Source organism: Pelophylax lessonae (assembly GCF_965119305.1).
Source record: "Pelophylax lessonae genome assembly, chromosome: 10".
NCBI lineage: Eukaryota > Metazoa > Chordata > Amphibia > Anura > Ranidae > Pelophylax > Pelophylax lessonae.
The window spans coordinates 37,070,671-37,083,528 of record NC_138777.1 but is presented as its reverse complement, the minus strand read 5'-3'; the positions used below and the strand labels follow the sequence as shown (position 1 = coordinate 37,083,528).

The 12,858-nt window shown below is 44.6% G+C and overlaps 1 protein-coding gene across 4 annotated transcripts in view; it reads right to left on the bottom strand.

Moving 5' to 3' along the window:
* LOC309564928 (uncharacterized protein) overlaps nucleotides 1-12,858 on the bottom strand; it is a 171,996-nt gene that overhangs the window by 40,666 nt on the left and 118,472 nt on the right. The gene's annotated exons all lie outside the window — the stretch shown is intronic.

The window sequence follows — 12,858 nt, the reverse complement described above, 5'->3', positions numbered from 1 at the left end:
TTCATGGCCTTGGATAGAATCCATGTGCCCCTTCGTGGCGGTGACTGGAACAAGACCCTCTTACAGTTGGAAATGCGCTGGATCACTAGACTCAAAGCTACCATACCACCTGGACTAAACGAAGCACAAAGCTTCCGTCCATTCCTTCCAGGCTTTTCTTCCGGGAAAACGGACTAAAGACTCCTTTTATAATTATTTAAAATAATCATACAGTTTTTTTTTTTTTTTATTATTATTATTTATATTTATTATTATTATTTTTATTTTTACTCTTATTTTCATTATCATTTTTTGTCCACCTTCGACTTTGATTACTACATATCAGAGTGTAAATCCAATCTGAATTGACTACGATCTATTCCTAGGACATGGACCTCTTTTTGCTGATCTTCCAACTGCCCCCTATGTGATCAATCCCTGGAGCCCGACTATTTCTTTTCCACCTAAAAAATCTCCCCCTTGCCTCCCCTTCCTCCTTCTCCCACAGAAAATTCCTCTGCAAATTCTATGCTGCTCATTCATTCATTATTGTACAATTATTATTTCCTTGTTACTATATTTTATTTTCATTATTATATCCACTTCTCCTAGCCTCCACCCGAGACTCCATGAACTCCCGGCACAGGTAGCCCCGAATCCCTATGGATCGGGGCACTTGAACCCGTATGGTTGGTCTCGCACCTCCATGTCATCCCCTCGGGGATGATCCGGCTTCTCGCACTGTGTCGGCGGCCTTCACTGGCACGTCCGCACGGTCTCTGGGGATGCGCTCTTGCTGCACGCAAGCGCCCTCCACGCCGTGTACGGACAATACCAGATAGCATCACGCAGCGCTCACTGCGCATGCGCGACTGCCTTTATAGGCCGGGGAACACTCTGAGCCTGCCAGTCTCTCTCTGACCGAGGGAGAAGGCGGACCCGGAGCCCTTATGCTGTGACCCTGCTTATTTCTACATCTAAACGTAAGTTTTACTTGGAGGAGAGCTTTCATAGATCTCTCCTACCAAGTTTCAAAGGACCACTCTGGAAACTTTTCTGAAAGTGGTCCAAATTACTCTCATGTTAAATGCACACATACATAAAATTACCTACTCTTGGCAACCTTAATATATTTACCTAGATTTCAGAAGCTACCCTGCGGAAGCCTTTTGATATATTTTCAATCCTATTTGGATCCCTGGACCAGAATCTTCTGCCCAGCAAGTAATTATTATTACTTTACTCACCAGTCAATCTTTGGCTCCCCCTTTTTTGTATACTCAGTCAACCACTTATTTCACCCTCACAGCATACTGTTCCTGCAGCTCCTGGAGGAACTCTGGGAAGGCTCAACTTTAGGAAGTGGACATATATCTAAAATGTATGTACTCATATATTGTGCGCTTTTTGCCTTACAATTATGGTTCTCTTCAAATTGCCATTACTTGATACCATATATCTCTTTGATTATTTTTAGAATCGGTGACAGATCCTTGATAAAGGCCATAGTTGGCCGAAACATGTCGGATTAACCGATTGGTTACCTCCTCTGCGTATATTCCGGTCCTTTGACATGAGAATCAGCAGAGCAGGATCACCAAAATCAACTCAAGTCACATTATTGTCACTTGTTATCACATCTAAACTCTTCTTCTCTCACTGGCACAATGGGCCTTTACCCATTTTCACCATGAATGTTTGTAATTATAATTATACTTTGTAAATAAATTTTTACCTACTATATTACCTTCGATATCCCCTTTACTCCTGCCCTTAAAATCCCACCTTGACTTGAGGCACCACAAATACCACAAACATTTTTTTGGGATGGTGGCAGACACAACTATCGAACCTCCAGTAGATCCAAAACCCTATTCTCTAACCTACACCCCGGATGGATAACACATCCTAGTCCTCTCGGATCTCTGGAAATACTACAAACTTTACACAATTTATATATCACTGGTAGCTTAGCAGCAAGCACCAGACCTATATTATTCCAGGAAAATTCAGCTTTCACTGTGGGATTACCACAGTTCAAGATAAGCTTTCCTTTTTTCCTGTCCCCCTTATCCTTTTTCCCGCATCAGTGGAAAGGATGACAAACACAGAGGAAAAGAATGTGGGAGACCTGGTTGGCGACGAGTGGGAGACTCTTATGTCAGGCATCCAGACGAGTTTTAAAGTGAAGGAACAAACGGATTCCGACATCTTGGCACTATTCAGAACACTCCAAAAACACCTGGAGAGGAAGTCAGCACTACATTGGCATATTAAGACATTTGAACGATACATCAGTGAGAAAATCAATCCCGTGGGATTAAGAATTCAAATCTTTCCCACTATGGAAAACATAACAGCACAACTCAAAAAAGAATGGGAAGATCAATTAAATGAATGTTCACGGAATCTTATGATTCTTTTGCAAGAGGAATATCTCAGACAAATCAAAACTCTCGATTTAGACGTCAAAAAAACCTATGAACAATTGGCCCCCCTAAAAAAAGCACAATTGTATAGTGAGCAAGAGAACAAACTCAAATCCCATTTGGAGGAATATGGTAAAGATATTCTCAGGAAAAAAGAAAGAAAATACTGGCGTGACAAAAACGCCTTTGCACAAGGCAGGGCCTATAAATGGTCCAACCAACGCCCGAATCGCCGAAACCAATATGGAAGACCCAATGACAGAACAGGACAACCCCACTACTCCTCGGACTCCTCCTCACATACCTCAGGCACGGAACAGCATAAGAGTAGAAGAAGAGATGCCTCAAAACAACAGGTCCCTCAACCTATAACAAATGAGGGGAACACCCAAGGAACACAATCCCAAGATACAAACCAGACATCTCATACCCAAGATACACAATCAGGGGAATCAAGTGTGCCCCTTAGACCACATCAGATGTTTACAAGATCACACATCGACCCCAAACAACCGGGGGTTTTTTTAGGGAAAACAAATACCAAACCTCCAAAAAAACAGAACCCACCGGAGAAGAAACCGGAAGAAGAAAAACGGTGATAAATTTATCATCACACACACTTACTGACGACCAAAAGGAAGTCCTATCCCTGGGACTCTCTTTCTGTCCTAATACCAGCATTGATAGGTTTGAAACCATCAAGGACATAAACCTTTTTGCTAGAAATCTCCTGCTTAAAACCTTCTATCAAAAACAACCTCAAGCAACTCAAGCAACACCCACACTAACGGCAGCCGAATTCAGAGCCATTCGCGATCTAAACCTACTACTCCAAGAAAGCGATCTAGAAGATTGGGACGACCCAATAGAATCTGGCAAAGAACCTGATGGTGATGAACAAGAAATACCCCCTGATCAACCAACCTTCAAAAAAAGATCCAACAAATTTCCATCCCTAAATCTTAACCCTGCCATCGCACTGTTCGTGCGTCAAACCACCAAAGATATCGAATCAATTAAAGAAACAAGACATTCATCAAACCTAACTAAGAAACAAAGTCGAGCCCTCAAGGAACTCAGGGACAACGATGACATCATCATTAAACCCTCCGACAAGGGAGGGAATGTAGTAATCATGAGTAAGGAAAAATATAAAAACATGTGCCTCAACATACTATCTAACCAACAATGTTACAAAAAGATCCTACCTATAATGACTCAAACCTACGACCAACTATTCTACTCAAAAGTAGATAATGCTTTTAGAGTAGGCATCATATCCCAGACCCTATGGGAATATATCAGGACACCACATCCAAGAATACCTACAATGTATGCACTACCCAAATTACATAAAAATATGGATGACCCACCTGGGCGACCAATCATCTCGGGTAACGGCTGCATTTCTGAATCTATGAGTAAAGTGATAGATAGATATCTACGTCCTCATGTACAAGAATTATCTTCCTACACCCAAGACACTCTCCACCTCCTCAGGATACTTAACGACATCAGTATACCACAAGAAGCCTATCTAGTCACCATTGACGTGGAATCCTTGTATAATAATATCCCCCACAAGAAAGGAGTAGAGACCGTACAGAAGATATTACGACACCAAAATGAACATGACCTTAAATTTAACAACTTCATTACTGAAATGCTCCAATTTATACTTAATCACAATGTCTTTACATTTGGGGGTAACTACTACCTTCAAACTTGTGGGGTTGCGATGGGGACAAGCTGTGCCCCATCGTATGCTAACATCTATCTGGGCGCTTGGGAGCAGGAATTCCTCTCTGATGAAGAGAACACAATCTACGCCGATAAAATACTCATTTGGCAAAGGTATATTGACGATATACTTATCGTGTGGAATGGCCCTGAGACCATGATTACAGAATTACTAACCAAGATGAACCAAAACAAATACAACATGTTCTTCACTATGATCTACAACAAACAACAAGTATCCTTTCTTGATACTCTCATCTACAAAGACTCCAGCGGAAAAATCGCTACCACACTATACAGAAAGGACACGGCCGGCAATTCTATTCTTCATGCTTCCAGCTTCCACCCCCAACCGCTCATTAACTCCATACCGTACAGCCAATATTTAAGGTTAAAAAGAAATTGCTCAGATCCTGCTAAATTCCAACTTGAGGCCAACAGTTTAACTACCAGACTATCACAAAGAGGCTACACCAAAACCTCACTGCGTAAGGCCTTCAATCGCGCCAACCAGATGGACAGAGAAACACTTCTCTTTAAAAAGAAAGAAACAACCAGAACGGAACCAGACACCCGAATCATCACCAGATTCACAAACGAACATCAACAAATCAGGAACATCCTTACAAAAAATTGGTCAATCCTCTTGGAAGAGCCCAGCACATCGAAACTTTTACCTCAAAAACCACCCATTACTTTTAGGAAGGCTGGCTCCCTACAACAAAAATTAGTATCTAGTGAATTTAAAGAAGGATCCAAGAAAGATCCCTGCAGAACCAAAGGGACTTTCCCTTGCGGGAACTGTGCCCAATGCTATGTGATCCGTCAAACGATCAATACTATCTTACCTAATGGGGAACCCTTCCAATCCAAACATTTTTGCAATTGCAAAACCAAGGGCGTGGTCTATATGATGACATGTGAATGTGGGTCTTTCTATATTGGGAAGACCCGACAAGAATTCGGGAAACGGGTAAACCAGCATCTGCAAGCCATGCATATTGGCAACTACTATGTCCCTTTGGGTAGACATAGAGCGTACCATCACAACTACAAAATGCCTAAAATAAACTTCATGGCCTTGGATAGAATCCATGTGCCCCTTCGTGGCGGTGACTGGAACAAGACCCTCTTACAGTTGGAAATGCGCTGGATCACTAGACTCAAAGCTACCATACCACCTGGACTAAACGAAGCACAAAGCTTCCGTCCATTCCTTCCAGGCTTTTCTTCCGGGAAAACGGACTAAAGACTCCTTTTATAATTATTTAAAATAATCATACAGTTTTTTTTTTTTTTTATTATTATTATTTATATTTATTATTATTATTTTTATTTTTACTCTTATTTTCATTATCATTTTTTGTCCACCTTCGACTTTGATTACTACATATCAGAGTGTAAATCCAATCTGAATTGACTACGATCTATTCCTAGGACATGGACCTCTTTTTGCTGATCTTCCAACTGCCCCCTATGTGATCAATCCCTGGAGCCCGACTATTTCTTTTCCACCTAAAAAATCTCCCCCTTGCCTCCCCTTCCTCCTTCTCCCACAGAAAATTCCTCTGCAAATTCTATGCTGCTCATTCATTCATTATTGTACAATTATTATTTCCTTGTTACTATATTTTATTTTCATTATTATATCCACTTCTCCTAGCCTCCACCCGAGACTCCATGAACTCCCGGCACAGGTAGCCCCGAATCCCTATGGATCGGGGCACTTGAACCCGTATGGTTGGTCTCGCACCTCCATGTCATCCCCTCGGGGATGATCCGGCTTCTCGCACTGTGTCGGCGGCCTTCACTGGCACGTCCGCACGGTCTCTGGGGATGCGCTCTTGCTGCACGCAAGCGCCCTCCACGCCGTGTACGGACAATACCAGATAGCATCACGCAGCGCTCACTGCGCATGCGCGACTGCCTTTATAGGCCGGGGAACACTCTGAGCCTGCCAGTCTCTCTCTGACCGAGGGAGAAGGCGGACCCGGAGCCCTTATGCTGTGACCCTGCTTATTTCTACATCTAAACGTAAGTTTTACTTGGAGGAGAGCTTTCATAGATCTCTCCTACCAAGTTTCAAAGGACCACTCTGGAAACTTTTCTGAAAGTGGTCCAAATTACTCTCATGTTAAATGCACACATACATAAAATTACCTACTCTTGGCAACCTTAATATATTTACCTAGATTTCAGAAGCTACCCTGCGGAAGCCTTTTGATATATTTTCAATCCTATTTGGATCCCTGGACCAGAATCTTCTGCCCAGCAAGTAATTATTATTACTTTACTCACCAGTCAATCTTTGGCTCCCCCTTTTTTGTATACTCAGTCAACCACTTATTTCACCCTCACAGCATACTGTTCCTGCAGCTCCTGGAGGAACTCTGGGAAGGCTCAACTTTAGGAAGTGGACATATATCTAAAATGTATGTACTCATATATTGTGCGCTTTTTGCCTTACAATTATGGTTCTCTTCAAATTGCCATTACTTGATACCATATATCTCTTTGATTATTTTTAGAATCGGTGACAGATCCTTGATAAAGGCCATAGTTGGCCGAAACATGTCGGATTAACCGATTGGTTACCTCCTCTGCGTATATTCCGGTCCTTTGACATGAGAATCAGCAGAGCAGGATCACCAAAATCAACTCAAGTCACATTATTGTCACTTGTTATCACATCTAAACTCTTCTTCTCTCACTGGCACAATGGGCCTTTACCCATTTTCACCATGAATGTTTGTAATTATAATTATACTTTGTAAATAAATTTTTACCTACTATATTACCTTCGATATCCCCTTTACTCCTGCCCTTAAAATCCCACCTTGACTTGAGGCACCACAAATACCACAAACATTTTTTTGGGATGGTGGCAGACACAACTATCGAACCTCCAGTAGATCCAAAACCCTATTCTCTAGAGTGGCCTTGGGTTTCTACACCGATCACTAAATTGTTACAAATAAACCATGAGTGAAATGTCCAGTTTACAAATACAAACCATGTGCAATAGTAGAGAGATTCATTTTTATGTAACAAGCAAGCATTTTTATAAGCATGCACACTTTGCTAGAAATTGACTGACAGTCATGCATTTTATAGTGCAAAGATTAACTTAAAGGGGCAGTAATAAAATAGTTGTTGGTCAGTTGTAAAAAAATTTTTTTTTAAGGTTTATCAGCTGATGCTATATATTTTTTAAAACTCATTTGTTAAAAATCTTTATTTCACAAATATTTATTACTTTTTTATATATGACAAAGTGTTTTACAGAAAATGTCAAGCACTACTCTTACGCTCCTTTCACACAGGCGGTCTCTATTCTCCTCAATAGAGCGTCAGATTTAAAAACGGACATGTGCCGGTTTACACCCACCGACGTCCAATCCAATCTGCTAAAAACAGATGGATGGGGATCTGTTTACCATCCGTCCCTCACAATCTTTTTCAACCAGGGTGCCAGGCACACTTTTTAGGGTGCCTTGAGACTTCTTCAGGGTGCCTTGGCAAAATGTCTAAAAATGTATCAAAAATTAAACACAAGCCAGCAGGTGGATGAGGTCTGCCTTTTAAGTTACACAAAGCCACATGTTTTCATTCTGCACCATTGCGACTTTCTAGACACCGGCATCCTAAAAACCAATGATGTCATCAGGTGATAAGGAGGATGTCTGTCGCCTCCACAGCATCCTTTTTTGACCCTCCTCTGCCCCTCTCCCTCAGCAGTGGGGTCACAGCTGACTGATGGAGAGAAATTGAGGGAGAAGAGAAACATTGGAATACTTTGGAAGACAAAAATCACCTCTAATGTTGGGTGTCCTACATGTGTGGATGTTGCTGCATTATGTAAACTAATAGAATAGTTTACATTTTAGAATGGAGTGCCCCGAAACTGTCCATAATGTTAAAGGTGTCGCCTTGACTGAAAAAAATGGGATTTTTGACTTACCGTAAAATACATTTCTCTTATGCTCATTGACGGACACAGCTCCTGATCTTCTTAACCATTGGGTTATACTGCCCCCTACAGGAGTAGCACACTAGGCAGAAAAAAAGGCCTGGCTACGCCTATGGGCAGTCCCAGGGGGTATACTTCCCCTCTCTGCTATAGGTACTCAGTTTTGCTATAAGCAGCGTCAGAAGTATTACAACTTCACAGAGGGGTAGGTGCTGTGTCCATCAATGAACATCAGAGAAATGGATTTTACGGTAAGTCAAAAAACTGTATTTTTGTCTTACCGTAAAATCCTTTTCTCTGATGTTCATTGACGGACACAGATCCTGATCATCTTAACCATTGGGACGTCCCAAAGCAGTGTCAAACATGAGTGGTGGGAACAGCAAAAAAAATCCCAAGTCTAAACAGTAGCCAACCAAGCAACAGGAGCTCAACCAAAACAAATGGAGCCCACCTAAAAAAAACAATACACCCTCAAAGAGGACCAGGTCCTCTAAATAGCAGATGCCAACACATCCGCTTTATAGAACTTTGCAAAAGTGTGCACCGACAACCAGGTGCCTTGCAAACCTGCATCACCGACATCTGATGACGGAAGGCCCAGGAGGCACTGAGCGCCCGAGTAGAGAGCGCTTTGACAGGGAGAGGAGGAACCTGACCCCTGATTGAATAGGCCTGAATCACTGTCTGTCTGATCCATCTTGAAATGGTCACAGAGGAAGCAGACAACCCTTTCCGAGGCCCAATTGTAAGCACAAATCGCGAGTCGGACTTTCTAAGACTCCGTAGCTGCCAGGTACACCCTAATTGCCGAACCACATCCAAGGCATGCAAGGCAATTTTTCTTAGGATGTTTTGGCCTGGGACACAGAGAAGGCAATACAATGTCTTCATTCAAATGGAAATCAGAGACAACCTTTGGAAAGCATGACGGACAGTGGCGAAGAACCACCTTATCTCTGTGAATCACAAAGTAAGGTGATTGACAGGATAACGCTGCCAGTTCCGACACCCTACGCGCAGAGGTGAAAGCCACCAGAAAAGCCACCTTCTGAGGAGAGTGTAAGCAAGGGAATCTCCCCAAGGTTCTCAAAGGGAGGCTTCTGGAGGACCGAAAGGACCAAATTGAGGTCCCAAGGCAGCAACGGAGATTGCACTGGATGAACCAAAATGTTGAACTCCCTAAAGAAATGTACGCACAAGGGAGTGTGTGGCCAAGGTTTGTTGGAAGAAAACTGGCAAAGATGACACCTGGCCCTTGATGGTACTCAAGGCCAATTTCTGTTCAAACCCCCCCCCCCCCCGTTGAAGGAAGTTCAAGATGCGAGCCACCGAAAAGGTCAAGATCCGAGCCACCGAGAAGGAGCGAGGATGAACCCCAAGATTCAGACAAACCCCCATCCTTCGGCACCTGGCTTTCAACAGCCAAGCCATCAAAGCCAGCAACTGTAAAGCAGGATGGAAGATTGCCCTTGAGACAGTAGATCCTTCCTGAGAGGAAGCTTCCAAGGAACTTAGACGAACAGCTGCACCAGATCGGTGTACCAGGTCTGGCGAGGCCAGTCCGGGGCTACTAAAATGACCAGAATCCCTTGCGCCTCGATCCTGCGCAGAAGTCTTGGCAGAAGCTTGAGTGGGAGGAAAGGGCCTAAATCAGACGATACTGACCCCACGGGGCCACCAGCGCATTTGTAGCATCCGCCAGAGGATCCCGTGACCATGCCACGAACCTCTGCACCATTTGGTTGAGCTGAGACGTCAACAGATCTACCTTGGGGGTGCCCCACCGGAGACACAACTGATGAAACCCCTACGGATGAAGAGACCATTCCCCCTGGCCCAACGCCTGACTGAGGTAATCCGCCTGCCAGTTTTTCCACTCCGGAATGTGTACAGCGGAAAGGGCTAGACGAAACGTTCTGCCCACCTGAAAATGTCGGCTACCTCCAGAGCTGCAAGGACACTTCTTGTGCACCTTTGGTGATTGACATAAGCCACGGCTGTGGCATTGTCTGATTGAATGCGCACTGGACAACCTTGGAGACGATTCATGGTGACCACCCCACCGTCCAATACAAGGGGAGGAAGTATTTGCCCTGCTGGAGTGCCTGAGAATGAAGCCACCAGATCAGTGGCCCTTTTGTTACCTGGTTTAGCTGGATCTGGTTGTCCAGAGACTGTGGATTTTTGTTCCATTTTATCAGAATCTGCCTTCGCAGGGACCTCATATGGAACTGTGCAAACAGGATCGCCTCGAAGGCCAAAACCATCAGGCCCAGCACCTGCATACAAATCAGGAGGGATGACCATCTCCAGACAGCAGGAGGCTAATTTCAGCCTGCAGTTTATGGAGTTTGTCCAGAGTAGTAAGGAGTACTCCGGCCAAGGCTGAGTCAGACCCAGATAGTCTACGTGGAAGGAACCAAGGCAGACTTTTGAAGATTCAGAAACCAGCCAAACTCCTTCAGGGCCTGTATGGTGATTTCCAAGTATTCCACCAGCACAGTAGGAGACTCTGCTCGCAGAAGAAGGTCGTCCAAGTAGCCCAGGACCGCAATCCCCCGCTGACGTAACAATGCTAGCAACGGGGGACAACACTTTTCGTGAAGACCCGAGGAGCAGAGGTGAGACTAAATGGCAACGACACAAACTGATAATGCTCCTCTCCCCCGGCAAAGCGGAGGAAGCGCTGCTGACCGACACATATTTGAATGTGAAGGTAAGCGTCCTTGAAGTCGATGGAGGCAAGAAAATCCCTCTGATGCAGGGAAGCCACCACCGTGCGGAATTGACTTTATTCTGAACTTCTGCACCCACACAAAGCAGTTCACCGCCTTGAGGTCCAGAATTGGACGCACCTTGCCTTCCTTCCTGGGGACTGTAAACAGGTTTGAGTAAAATGAAAGAATGTGATAATTGGTATCGGCGCTACCTTATTAGTGTGAAGTGAATACCACAAATATCAAAGTGTCACCAATGTTATAGTGAATAGACTCCTAAATAAAATATTACATAACCAATGTGTTTAATAAAGTACAAAATTAAAACAACCAATAAGTGTACCATATACAATAATAGTGAACATAAAAGAAAAAAAGAAAAAAAAAGAAAAGAGAAAGAAAAGAGAAGGGGAGTAAACCCCTAACCACAAATGTGTTTATCAGGTATGAATTTCCTGATATATGTGCCCCATATGTGATGTAAAAATGGATATAAATACTTGCTGCTGAGTAAAAATATACTTGTCCACTAGGTGGCGTTTCCGTTAATAGCTCATGCAGCAGTATATGATATAAGAGAAAATGAGTGCTGCTAGAAAGGTACGTAGAAAAAGCCACTAGGTGGCGTTGTGTAATACAACCTGTGCAGCAGATATGGATGGGGGTCTCTTCTCCGCGATAAAGGAGCAGCTCCGAGCCGGCACTTATGCCCTAAATGCTCACAACAAGAGAAGGCCCCATAATGAATAGTAAATCCATGCAATATATAAAGAAAGCGCAGTACACTCACTGGTAGATTAGCGATGATCGGGATCAGAATGCAGTCGGTGCGCGCCGGGATGCTTCCGCGTTCCACGGCCGACAACCGGAAGTGACGTGGTACGTAGCAAACTCCGCCCTACGCGTTTCGTCAGAGGGACGTCAACTGGAGCGGTTTGAGTAAAACTCCTGAAAAAGTTCCAAAGTCGGAACCAGGACACTTACCCTTTGAAGAAAAAGGTCTTGCACTGCCCCAAAAAGAGCCTGTAAGCAGACCAGGGTCAGTCACATTTTGGAAGGAAGAACCATTCCGGAGGGTAAGAACGAAACTCTATCTTGTAAAACGGACTGCATGACCTCGTGGACCCACTTATCTTGAGCCCACTTGTCTTGAACCAGGGAAGTCCACGAGTCCGGGAACCAGCGAAGACGTCCCCTCACCCCAGATACAAGTAGAGGGCGCACCTTCATGCTGAAGGGGCCTTGTCCCCGGGTCTGGAGAAGCCCGCTCTTGACCTGTCAGATCAAGTTCACTTGGATCCTCCAGAGAAGGCCCCAGGATCCAGAAGTCAGCACCAGGGGATGAGGAGGGGCTCCCACCATCAAATGCCGCCCAGAAGGCTCCACAGATATGGCCGCCGCAGTTTTCTATGGCAAACCACCGCAAAATAGAACAAACATAAGAGAACACAATGGCTCCCCGCATGGCACCCAGACGGGATCCCTAGACCTCAAGGACAGGCCAAGGCAGGAAGGGGGGGGCCCTGGCAGGAGCCCCCACCAGGTACAGCCCCCCCCCTGCACAGCCAATCGTCCTGTCGCTGGCGGCACACCCCCTCGACCCCATTGCCAGCATAGCACCCTGCCTCCACCTCAGGAGGTGGACCAGGCCACCCACATAGCCCCAGCATAAGCGAAGAGGTGGACAGATAAGGGGTACCGTTCCAGACAGAACCCCTCACCATCTAAATGGGGGGCAGTCGGCCAGGAAGAACGCTGCGACTCGGGCCGAGACCCGGTCATATGTGACTTCGCTGGCCAGACTGGGGTGACCACTGGATCTAGATTATCCAGCCCTTTGCCCAGTCCGGCAGTTGATTGTAAATCTCACAGGAAAAAACAGGAGAAAAAAATCTAAAAAGAAAAAATTTGCCAGGACCAGAGATCCCAGCAAGGAACTAGGTTCTTACTCCTGACTAGGCAGAGAAAAACTGAGTACCTATAGTAGAGAGAGTATACCCCTCTGTGACTGCCAATAGGC